We start from the raw sequence: 12,580 nt of genomic DNA on the forward strand, positions 1-12,580 counted from the left end.
TCTGTAAAAATACCTAAAAAACAGTTTCGTGAATTCTATAAAGATAGCCCCCACAATTCTCGTAAAGGTTTGAATGGATGGGGTGGAAATTCACAATTTTATAATTTTTAGATTTATATTGATTAGTATTTAGTGACACTTTAACGAACGTTCATACGATCTGTCGACCTACCAGGTGTAGAGGGGATAAATTTATCTATGTCGCATATCGGAAATACTACAACGATTAACGTAGCGTGTTTACTTAGCTAGAACTTATAATTGACTCTAGACCTACTACAACGTGAGTCCACGTCGAGTAGCCCGGTGTACGTCGAAAAGAAAGGCTAACTTGTCTCAGGACTACCACACCGAGCCAAGACGTCCAGGGACTTACTCGATTACTGCAATTCTGTCCAGAGCCGATGGGACACGACACGTCTGTCTATAAGACGACACACGAACCCGTACTGAAATTATACCGATCTGTACCGAGGAGTATAATATATTTCCATATACCTCGAGAGAGATATTTATCTTGGTCCACTAAAACCTTGTCTGTCGGACGTGTCTACGAAGGTGTCCCTAAATAATTTTTGAGGACCTAAACTAAATTTTTCCAACTGAATGGAGCTTTATTTGTTCTTGGACGTTAGAGGACTCATATCTGGTACTCTCGACCAAGACTACAACTGATCAAGGGTCTGTCCTTGATTCGTAATTACGTACAGAGAAAGGATCCTTCACGTACACATCGACCACGTCACATCAACACACTAGGTCGCTGATTGAGTAGGACCCCTCGAGGTAGGTAGTAATACACCTTCTCGGTTAGCAACGGTTATCGGAGGAGGTGAGAAGTCAGGTAAGAAAAGTAGATTATCCAGGTGACATTTCTAACTATATCAGGTGTAGTATATTTGTTGTCGTCTGGAAGTTAAAGTCAGGAACCGAGTCGGACGACATCACACCACTTACGGTAATAAGTAATTTACAGTGTCTACACCAGCGACTATCTTTAGTAAAACCTAAAGTCCTACATTACTTCGTCCACAAACTTCCCTCAAGTGAATGAGTAGTGGGGTCCTAGATTAAAACGTGCAAGTTGTAAGCCTGGTTAGACACCTATAGTCACAGACTATCTCACACTACGTGAATCTCAGTCACTACAAGACGTCGTACGTGACGCATCGCTCCATCCAGCGCCCAAGTAACATAGCCTTATAAACGTAGTACTGTAAAAAGCACGACCAATCATCTGAGCCGGCCCGGCTAAAATAACTGGATGGCCTACCTGCCTGTCAGCCTTCCATCTGTGCACAAATTTATCTCGTGCCCTCATTGGTCATGTGTGCGTTCGTGTGTGTTGGAGGAGGGGCTCTGTAAGGAAGTGGCAGATTTTTTCCGGTTGTGTATTTTCAAATTCTAGCGCACTCGAGCTGGTCTCTCCAAAATTACCTACCCCACTTTAAATGTGGATTTGGCTTAAAATGTGATTTTAGGTAGGTTGGCCCTATGATGAATGGTAGAATACTGTAAATCTCCAGGCATAGACATAAGAAGGAAGGTACATTGAGACCAGACTGTAGCTTGCATTAGAATCACAGGGACCGTTTATGCAGTAGCTAGCTTGGAAAATGTCAGCAGGAGCTTTGCACATGGAACAGCATGTTCTGTTCCTTATCAGGCTGGAGAGGGTTTCCTGATGGCTGGGATGAGAGAGTGTGGCGACCAGACGGCCCCCGCACAGCACTAAAAGCCGACAGGCTTCTCTCTCATCGCCAGGCCAGCGCTCCAACAGCCTAATGTGTTTTAAATGTGCTCGATGAAACCTGCCGGGAGGAGTGAACAATACACTCAGCGTACACACAGTAAGGGATGTCCGTCTTTGTCCGTGTGTTTGTTCACCAGACATGTAGGCCTAATTGTGTTTTAATTGAAATATAAAGAAAAATACGAATGTAGAAAGGATTTATAAAAGAAAGCACACACATACATTAATAACAGTTTTAAATGCATAATAATGCTTTGATGTACAGACTTTAAAGGGAACACGCTTTCTCTGAACCTTTCTCTTTCTTCCTAAGCTACTGTACATGACATAGTGTATGGAAATACTGCAGCCAGAGGATTAACCTGCCTGTGTCTAGAATAATCATTAGGCAGATAACACCAATGCTGACTGCATTAATACAGCCAGTAATAACCTCAGATAACGTACTGACTTTGGTAATCTTCTGACTTTTTATTTAGTACCACGAGGTTGACATACTGAACTTAATGACCAAAAAACAATGAAATTCCCATCAACTGTATCTCTTATTAGATATAGCATCTTAAATGCTGAATTAAGACAGGGCACTTTTAATATACCTGCAAAAACAACTACATGTTGACATTAGCATTTTGGCAATAGTACCGCTCATAGAGCCACAAGCTATAGCTGAAGCTGGGTTAGATTAGAGGGCAGGAAACCTCTTTAAAAAACATTATTCGTCTTCAAAAAGATCAAATCCATCTATTTCTACCACCTTATTTCAGAGGGTATAGTGCACAGAAGATTAGCTGAGCAATAAAAAAACTGATGCTGAAATGATTCATCATTCTTCACAGAGAGGAACCTCATTTTCCAATTTCTTCTCTTAACCAATCTATTTACAGTACATGAATTTAAATAAGCGTCGCTAATCTCCTTTCAACAACAAAGGAGTAAAACGTTCTCGACTACCACGTCCTTTGATGTGAGCTGAGCTGATTAAGAATTAAGGTTAATTAGGTTTTTTAAAGGCAGGATGCGTGTTAACAGAATGACAGAACACTTAGGGGTATGTACAGTGCCTCAATTACAGTACTAATGTCCCTAAGGCTAAAAGTACATGATCACTGTTTCATCGTTCATTAGCAAGCTCTAATTGCCGAGGAGGATGCTTGCATTTTACATGAGTGAAGTGCACACTTTTACTCAGCTAGGGAAGTATAGAAGAGGGATAAACACGCAGAAATGAAAGAGTGAGCCTAAGTGATGAACAAGAGCAGAGCGATTTAGTAGATGAAGGAGTAAGTGCTTTATGGAAGGAGCTAGAGGATAACAAGATGATGGAAAATGTATTTCTCTACATAATTGCAGTCTGTTCGAAGGAGATAAGATAACAGTTGTGGTTTATTGTTTGTCTATCCATTCTTCTAATCCAACATCTCTCTCTGCAAAGTCAAAGTAGCTCACTTGTTTATAACTGAACATCCTGCCCAGCCAATGCTGACCCCACCCAGCATCCAGGGACACAGAGAGAGGGCATTCACGGCTTACTAAGACGGAGCTATGTAGGACGGAAGGGCCAAAGTGCAGACAAATATATATCCTAATTATGTTTCAATTTCTATGCTGACATTGTCTGGCGTGGCATCGCTTGTTTAGATATAAATTCCAGATGTTGTTATTTATGAACAGATATGGCATCAGTATAACTGGAAAAGTCATAAAGTATTATCTCCCATTGTTATGCGTGTGTATCGTGTGTGTAGGTGTTTGTTTGTATGTGTGGTGTTTGGCTTTTCTCATGGATCTCTCTGCTGTTGGCACAAGTCCACACACAAATGTTCCATTAGATTTACCGGTGTTGGCATTAGTCCATAATATCTGTCAATATGTCCAATATATCACAGTAAAATGAACTTGCCGAACCTGTAATGCAGGTGATTCCGCCTGTCAACACTACTTGGTACAATCTGCACGGGTCCAGTGGATGTCTGAAGCCAAAGGGGGCTCATACTTTCATCTACCGTATAATAATCAGCAGGACCCACTTGAGTGAGATTAGGTCTGCTTGGCTTGGCAATCATCCCAAGATTGTAAAAAAGCTTTCAAAAGAAAGAAATATCAAGTAGTGTTTGCCCTGCCCATATAATATTTCATCCAATGTCAAAGAGTGAAGGCAGGTTTACAACTGCATAACCTCTACCATGCTTTATGGTGTCTTTAGACTGACTCTTTCAGTGGGTTATAGACTCTACTGAATGCATGAGTAGTGAATGTAATGTTAATCAGAATGAACTGTGTAAAAAGCCCCACCCTTTTCTGTCACCTATTCTTATGATAATGGTGGCTTTGAATCTTGTTTGAATAGTGGTTCCTTGATTCAAAACAAAGGTAGACAAAAGCATGCTTTGCTAAAAGAAACTGTCACTAGCAAATGTTATTAATTGTTGCTAGGCAGCTACCTAATTAAGCTAGTGATAGCTCCCAAAGATAAGTAGAACACTGTCGGCTAATTTCCTGTTTTATTCAAACCAAAACCCTGAACAAAGGTCTTAATCAGACAAATCATAACATGCAAAACGGCTAAGCTAACTGGTCCCAGGTAAACAATGCAACCTACCCGATTAATGACCGATTGTTGAAGAAGTAATACAGCAATGTTCTTATTTTGAGGTGTAAAGCTAGTTGGAACAATTGTGTATCATATAATGCAAACCAACGGAAATAGTTTACCTTCTAACTTCAAAAGAAAATACTTTGACTACCATATCTCAAGTTTCTCATGATTTTTAAACTGTGTTTTTGACCTTAAAAGTAGGAAGCTAGTTAGCCAGTTAGCAGGGCATGTTAGACCAGATAAATGCACTAATGCAATCTTAACAGTTTTGCCTTGGTTTTTCTTTTGCTTTAACTTTCTCATTGGATGAATTATTCTACTGAGTTAACTGTTGCCATAAGGTGCTTTTCAAAAAACGTAGCCTTTTCAGTGTGGTCTGGGTGTGTTTCACACTGTAGAGAGGCATGCTCGGTGTATTGAACTCTTCTCTAACTGTACAGCAAACATTCTCTGGTATTCTAAATATGTTCGTTGAATATCTGCATGAAAAAACATACTTGCCTTATTGCACAATCCAAATCTTTGTCAACTTATTTATATCTTGTGGGCTTCTTGATTTAGTTTCTCAATCATATGCAGATGTATAAACAAAGGGAACAAAGCAGTTTTTAGTCAACGGTTTATTCATATCCCGGATTAAACAGCGGCTTACATAATGATTTCCAGATACCTTGGAGATAACACACAGTAACCATTACTTTTAAGAGTTGTTTTCTTTCTTTATGCACTGTAGACCAGGTATTTCCATTGGCATAGAGGATGTTGAGTCTTCTTGGACTTTAAGAGAGGGTAGGAATGATTGGAAACATTAAGCAGTTGGCAAGACTCTCTGAATCAGGAAATTGGTTTCATTACATTATATCCTAGACGGTGTGTGTTTGTGCCTTTCCTCTCCTCATTATGGCTCAGAAAGAAAGGGACCACCGGAGGAAACCTGATTCCCTGTTACGCCGGTTTTGGAGGAAACACTTAGGACAGGAGCAAACACACAAAGATCTCAGTGGATTACAAAGAAACTCTTCTCTCCTTTGTGAGAGGTTTCACAAGCCCAGGTTAGTGCCTTTTTTATTCACAAGGCCTGTCTTTCATGCAGGGCTGGTCTGAGGGCTGGGAATAGCGGGTTCAGGTAACTGTGTGTCCGCAGAGGAGAGCGATACAAAGTTGAGGTAGAGTGCAAGTGTTGAGTGGTGTAATAAGAAGGAACCCCTGATATAAACACTGTGTCTAACATACTGTACATTTTCTCCATGCAGTTTTCCATTTATTTGACTCAGTCATAAACGTGCAGTCATGCCAACAAAAGCAAATACAATGTATGGCACGGTATGTTATCGTATACTTTGTTGCTTTTGCTCCGGGGTTGTTTTCATGGTTTTAAAGGAAATATCTTTGCAACAGCATAGGAACGCATTTGTACAATAATGTGCTTGTGTCAACAGCTTAGGGCAGGGTCTTTTCCTGTTTCAAAATGATGATGCATAAGTGCACAATGACAGGTTCATACAGTAATGGTTTCCCCCACAAGAACTTGACTGGCCTGGCCTGGACCTCAACCACATGCTACACCTGAAACATGTTTTTTTCAGAATGACACTGAAACTGGCAACTATCACATACAGGTGTAATATTCAGGCATCTACATTCCAGATCTTTTTGCGTATGATGAGAGCAAACACCTGCACATTCCGGAGCATGTGTACGACCTTTCTTTCTCTTCCTTTAAAACTAGTTTCAGTCCTAATCTGTAAAGTCAAGTTTTTTTTCAATATATGATATTCTTTTGTTCAGTCCGAACAGACTTTCCTTAAAGGGGGCCTATCATGCAAAATGCACTTTTGTACGTCTTGTATACATGAATATGTGTCCCCGGTGTTCCAGGGAACTCACCAAGTGTCAGAAAACACAACCCTCTCTCTTTTCCTCCATACCCAAGTCTCTAAAAACGGAGCTCGAACGGATCTGATACAGACTGATACAGATTTGAAAATAGTGTGACGTCAGTGACGAGGAGCTCCGCCTATATGGCCAACTCTCCACTAATCAGGGGAATGAGAGGTTGCCGTGGCATGGTAACGGCATGGTGACATGAGGCTCGTAACTCTGCCTCCTCCTTTGCAGGGGGGCGTGGTCAGCAGGACAGGGTGGAGGAGAGGAAAATAGAGCGAAATGAGGCATGGCTAAAATGCATGATCTGTTTGGTATTTTGAAAAAAAAACGTATAAATATACCTTATATAGGTATGGCCCTACAATATATTATTCAAATATAGCATGATAGGTCTCCTTTAATGAAGGAGTTTGAAATTCTGCATATGGCGCTATACTTTATTTCACAGATGGAGACCATTCTTGCATAATCCAAATGAAGCTGAAGTATCACTTCCAGAAAGATGACACCCAACACATCTAAAAGCTTTCATTAATTGAAGGGGTATAACTTTTTGCTCATAAATAAAAAACGACCGGCATCTCTTTGTATGAAAATGACAAAAATGTGCATGGTTCATGCATGAACTTGTAAAATGAACCAAACTTCAAAAAATTACAAAGATGTGTCTGAATACACTCTCAAGGTCAGTCCAAACGTAGACCGAACATCAATCGCTTTTTCCGACTGTTTCTCCCTTCCCTTCCCCCCTCCTGCGGCCTCCAGGCCAATTGTAATTCATCAGGTGGTGGCGTCCAGAGGAAATGTGTAACGGGTGAGTGAGGATAAGAGTTTAATCCATCAAACCCCTTCCACTCCCACCTCACAGCTGACTAGACAACTTCTCCCTGGGATTACAAACTCCTGGGGGGGGGTCCAACGCGTATGCTTCTCGATTCAACACACCCACAGGCTTCTGTTGGAGAGACGAGTCCAACCCTCAAAAGACAACTTTAATTTCACATATTTACTACCAAGCTTGTCTAGCCGTGTGTTTAGTATCCTGCAGTGGAATGAGTCAGACTAAATCCAGTCCCAGTGTGACTCCATCTCTGCTCCTGAGCACATGAAGAAATTAGCAAAAGACAATATACAGTATATACATCAGAAACTACACCGTGGAGGGGTACTCTTTGCTTTCGGCTTTAAAGGGACAAACCATTAACTTTACAAAAAGGATCAGTCTACTTCTCATATAACATACTACTCTGCCTGTAGTAAACATTGTGCTTCTTTCCCATATAGCTACTTTAAATAAGCAAAGACAGAAACTGACTGGACAATCCGTGCTATTTTTATAAATATACAAAAGCTAGCCTTAACTCCCACCGAAACCAATAAAGCATTCTTGCATGTGTTAGTCTCACATTCTTTTTATAGAAATATATGAGTACGATTGTGACCAAGCCCTTCCATCCTATTTTCCATCTGCCCTACCTCTTCTCTTCTTTACGTACACTCTCCTTAAGTCAGATAATTAGTGAGCAAACCGGATAAGTAGCTTCCTCTGCTATCCTTTCAATACAGAACCATTGTGTATAATTCAGGCTTATAAAATAACAATTGCTGGATACCCTGAAGTCAGTACGAAAGTCAGATCCTAAACAAGATATTTAATAACAATGTAACTTCCCACTTAAGGAAATGCTATCATTATGCAACATGATCTTCTCTTGTTACATTTTGCCGCTTTGGCAGAAGCCCCAGCCATTATTATTAAGAAGCTGATGGGTTCCGCAAAACCAGTCTTTTACAATTTATCCTGAAGCAGAACACCTTACAGTTGTTAAGTCAACTGGTTAGGAGAAGAAGAAGAAATAATGTCCAAATGAGGATGGAGTGACATTAGTAATAATTATTTAGCTTTTTATTTTAAATTAGACATTTACGGCCTGTGTTTTGTTTGATCCATCCACCTTCACCCCTTGCCTGTAACAGAATTAAAAAATATAATGTCTATTGATTTGATTTAATAATGACACTGATGTGTTTAGATAGGAGTTACTTGAAAACCCTGGTTCATCTCATATAGATACTAAAGGGTGCTTGTGCGACTTTATCAAGATGACAACGACTTTGATTACGCCCTGGGAGTGAAAAAAGGTTGTGTCATGCTATCTCTGTATTCAATCAAAAGTTAATTGACAGATGGCGAAGGTTTCAAGAAGCCCTCGCCTTCCTGCAGTTCAGAAGACTCAGAAAAACTGCTGATACTCCGTGGAAACTGTTGATTTATTACGTATTGCATAAACTTAATGGAGGTGTTCCTTCAGCTGGAAGATCTTCTTGTTTACGGTAGCTTTAAACAATCTTGAGAACGATTGCCAAGCCAACGGAGTGTGTAAGAATGTGACTAAACAGAACACCATGTTCACCAATGAGCAGTTTTTCCATTTGCACAAATTCAGATGAAGATGTGTCCACTAAAACGTTGAGTGAACCTGCAAACACTTGCCATTCAGTAAGAGATGTGTTTCAATCCCTGTTTACACTCGAAGCTGAGCACAGTTGTATGGTTTAAACATTACACAGGGAGAGCTTTGCCTTCACTGTCAAACACTTCACAGATGCACCCTAAGCCTGCTGTGTCAGGGATTGCACATTTTTGCTTACAAACGTGTCATTGTCAACTCTACACACCCCAAGGCAATCCCATCAAACAGACACAAAGGCCAGACGTCCTCCAAGGTGTGTCAACACAGCAAAGCGCGTCAAAAACCTCAGACATGCTTTGTAGTGCTGGTCTTTAATGGTGGCGAGATTAAAGACACTGTGGCAGCGATCTAACTGTTATATCCCGGTAAACAGACACAAGAGGCTGCTCATCTACTGTAAACCTGACAGAGCTTAAGCAAAGCCTAAATAACCAGTGTTAGCACCTGGTGTGTATGTGCATGTGTGTTTGCTGAACCTGTAAATCAGGACAGGTCTGCACACGTCAGCCAGTGAGCTTTTCAGACTTCTTATTGAAGGAGGAAATCTTGGAGGAGAATAAAAGCAATTAAAGAAAAGCACTGAAACAAAAAGGACAGAGTTTCTTTTTTTGACTTTTTGCCAAGTTTTCTAATTAGCCAGCTAAACATAGGTACTGACCTTGTCTTTTACTTAGAGCTGAAAAATAACAACATGCAGATTCTGTTTATTGCTAGTGGCATTTTCCTGGGATTTTGCCAAGGAAGTATGTCAGTTGAAGGCTTATGCTTACAGGTCAAACACCACTTTTTCGTTATAAACATTTTAAAGGCAAACAAGAGAACAAGGTGAAGTTTAAAAAAGGGCACATACCACACTACTAAGCTTTCAGTCAACACCACACAAAGCACAAACCAGTGTTTTCTTGGGGTCCTAACAGCAAAGATTGTCAACATGGAAATCGTGTGTTTCAGTACTTTTTTGGTGGGATTAGCTGTCCTGCTTTTAATCAAACTATTGTGGTGGTCGACTGTGATGTCCCTCCGCCTCCATGAGACTCAAAAGACACACACAATTCAGATTTGACACCTAATCATGCAAATCTTATAAATACAGTATAAAAAGTCTGGTAATTATCATGTCTGCTCTAGAAAGAAATTTGATTCCGGTGTTGTGAAAATCAAAAACGTTGTTCGCAAAAGCAACTTGAAACAAATTATAGACAACAGGATTTTTCTAAACTCCTGCCAAAATACAAAATAAACAAAGGACTTGTGTGTTTATTTTTTAGAGCAATGTGGGATTTTAACCACAGCAGGATGAGATTGCAATTGTACACCTTAGATTTCTCAGGAAAACAAGATGAGTAAGACTGCTGGCTTGTTTTATCATGCCGTACTGTTTTACCAACACAATAGCCAAAGGCAGACGTGATTGCAGCATAACAGATATGAGAAGTGAGATTCTGCCGAGCTGTAATCAGTTCCAACATGCTTTCCTCACATTCTGTATTTGATTAGCTAATCCTCTACATCCACACAGTATATTCAGACATCCTCCTGCTCTGTCTGTCAGCCTGGGACTGTTTTGACTGATCTGCAGGCACATGCTCCTTGTAAACATGAGCAGCTGGCTACTATAGTAAATCCCTACATGGTGCTTTGGCAGTGGATGGACATGATCAATCAATATAATCCACTTACCCTCGATGGACGCAGATTACTTCAAGGTTAAACAACCGGATCTTCTGAATGAATGGCCACTGATAAGCCAGTTGGTGATATTAAAACTGTTTCCATTAGCTGTGCCATTAGAGCATTAAGCTGTGAACTAAACCAATCGGGCATAGTGTGTATTTTCCATGGGTAGGTGTATTGTAAATTATGATTTAAATGGCGTTTCCTGTACCCCCTTGTGCGGGAAGCAGGTGGACTTATCTGCGTCCAGCGGGCCACTTTACAGTATCTGTGAACGTAAGCGGATGCACATTAATAGGCAGGAAAGGATTGAGGTAGCAGAAAACCTAAACACAATGCAGCCAGGATTTGATGCCGGGAAATACTGTAAAGTCATTATGTCGCCAGGAACGACCTCCCGCTGATTGCTGTTTTATAGCTTTAAGGAATTCTTCAAAGACCCACACGGTTCCACTGTGCCACCGTGCCAAGCTCTCCATTTCCCAATGACGCACGACGGGCGCGCGGAGATGGAGGTAAAGGGTCCCCGCGGACAGACAATCAGGGTTTTCTCTTTTACTTTGAAACTTGATTGTTCAGTGAGTCTCTAAACGGCCATCCTGTTACGTCTAAAGATCACTCTTGGGATGTGAAAAAAACACAAGCAAACTTTTGGAAAACCCGGATGCCAAAAAAAACCAGCCAAACAGATAAGTTCGTTTCATTGAAAATATGTAGTTCTTCCAGTTCTGCCAATAAACTATATATACATACACCTGGATAAGTCACACTAGATTGTATTATCAATATAAATATAGTGTGGAACAACAACCCCTCGGTTAACACACTCACACTTAACCGGGGTCTCACCTGAAGCTGCGAGTCCAGACAGGACGGTGAGCCAACAGAGCCCTTTTACGCACATTGGATGGACGGCAGGCTGTCCGATGACAACGAGACCGTAAGTCAATAAACCCACTGAGGCTCCTCCGCCGACTCAATGCCTGGAAACCCGGTGGATAAGTCTGTGGATCCCCTTAAGAGAGGGATAACAACGTGTAGTTACACAGTGTCCTCTCCTCCACCTATTCTCTCCAAAGACGCGTCCCAACTCGCCGCTGCGCTCATACATCTAATTTCAGCACCCTCCCACCACATTTTGGGGCGGAGTAACAAAGTCATTCAATTTCCTCTCTACCATCTTATCTCTCTCTCTCGCTCTATCTCGCTCTCTCTGACACACACACACGCACGCGCACACACACACACACACACACGTTATACTTAAGACCCGCACATTCTTGACTGTCACCAAACCTGTTCTGCTGCTGCGTAAAAGCCATAACGTTCCATACCACATCTTTTGCGTTAACACATCCGTATTATAGAGAATTTTAAACATCCAATGCATCATCTTATATTATGTAAGTAAGACATTTGAGGCATTGAATTCCTCTTGACATAATAATGTCATATAATATAACATATTATAACTTAAATGTGTAGGATGATTGGGACGTTAGCTCTCCTCAACTCCTGGATCACATTGAACTCATTACAATTATTATCTAATCGTCAAATTCAATTAAAAAGTCAGTTAATTAAATCTATTGAATTTGTCAGAGATACAATATGGTTACAGGGAAATTCAACTTAAGCAGTTGTAAAAAAAAAAGATGAAATAACACAGTGAGGGCTTTGTCCACGTGTAAAACAAAAGAAATAAGACTGGTTGGACTGCCTTCACTGTGAAACAAACAGGGATAACTTCATTTCAGAAGTTATTCTCCCTCCTGGAAACTAGCAGAAAGTTGGACAGAAGTTTTAATACCAACTGGCTTGTTATTTTTTTTAACCACATGGGGGCAGAGCTGCACTTTGATGTCTGTGATTTTACCCTGAAGCCTGTCAAGAAGATCAGAACCATGGTACTCAGTTCTTAACGGCAAGTGACTGTAGATTAACATTGCATACAATTGCAATAAAGTACATTTATTGTTAAGTTAACCACACGTTTTTGATAGTCAAACTAAAAAAGTATCAAATGTTTAATACCACAATTGTGACCTGCAGATATTTGACATTTTTTAACTGCTACATATCAACTTTATAATTTGCAAATAAGGTCATGAAGTTTGATATAAAATACAAATTAAGATCTGAGATAAAACCAAGAGTATTGTATATTATTTAACAGTTAGTAATTGGCATTAA

The 12,580-nt window shown here is 40.4% G+C and overlaps 1 protein-coding gene across 1 annotated transcript in view; it reads left to right on the forward strand.

The window, feature by feature from the left end:
- The window catches only part of LOC104958470 (armadillo repeat-containing protein 8-like), a 42,458-nt gene that overhangs the window by 3,129 nt on the left and 26,749 nt on the right, over nucleotides 1-12,580 (forward strand). The window lies entirely within an intron of this gene.

This window comes from Notothenia coriiceps, unplaced genomic scaffold (assembly GCF_000735185.1).
Source record: "Notothenia coriiceps isolate Sejong01 unplaced genomic scaffold, NC01 NC01_scaffold00028800, whole genome shotgun sequence".
NCBI lineage: Eukaryota > Metazoa > Chordata > Actinopteri > Perciformes > Nototheniidae > Notothenia > Notothenia coriiceps.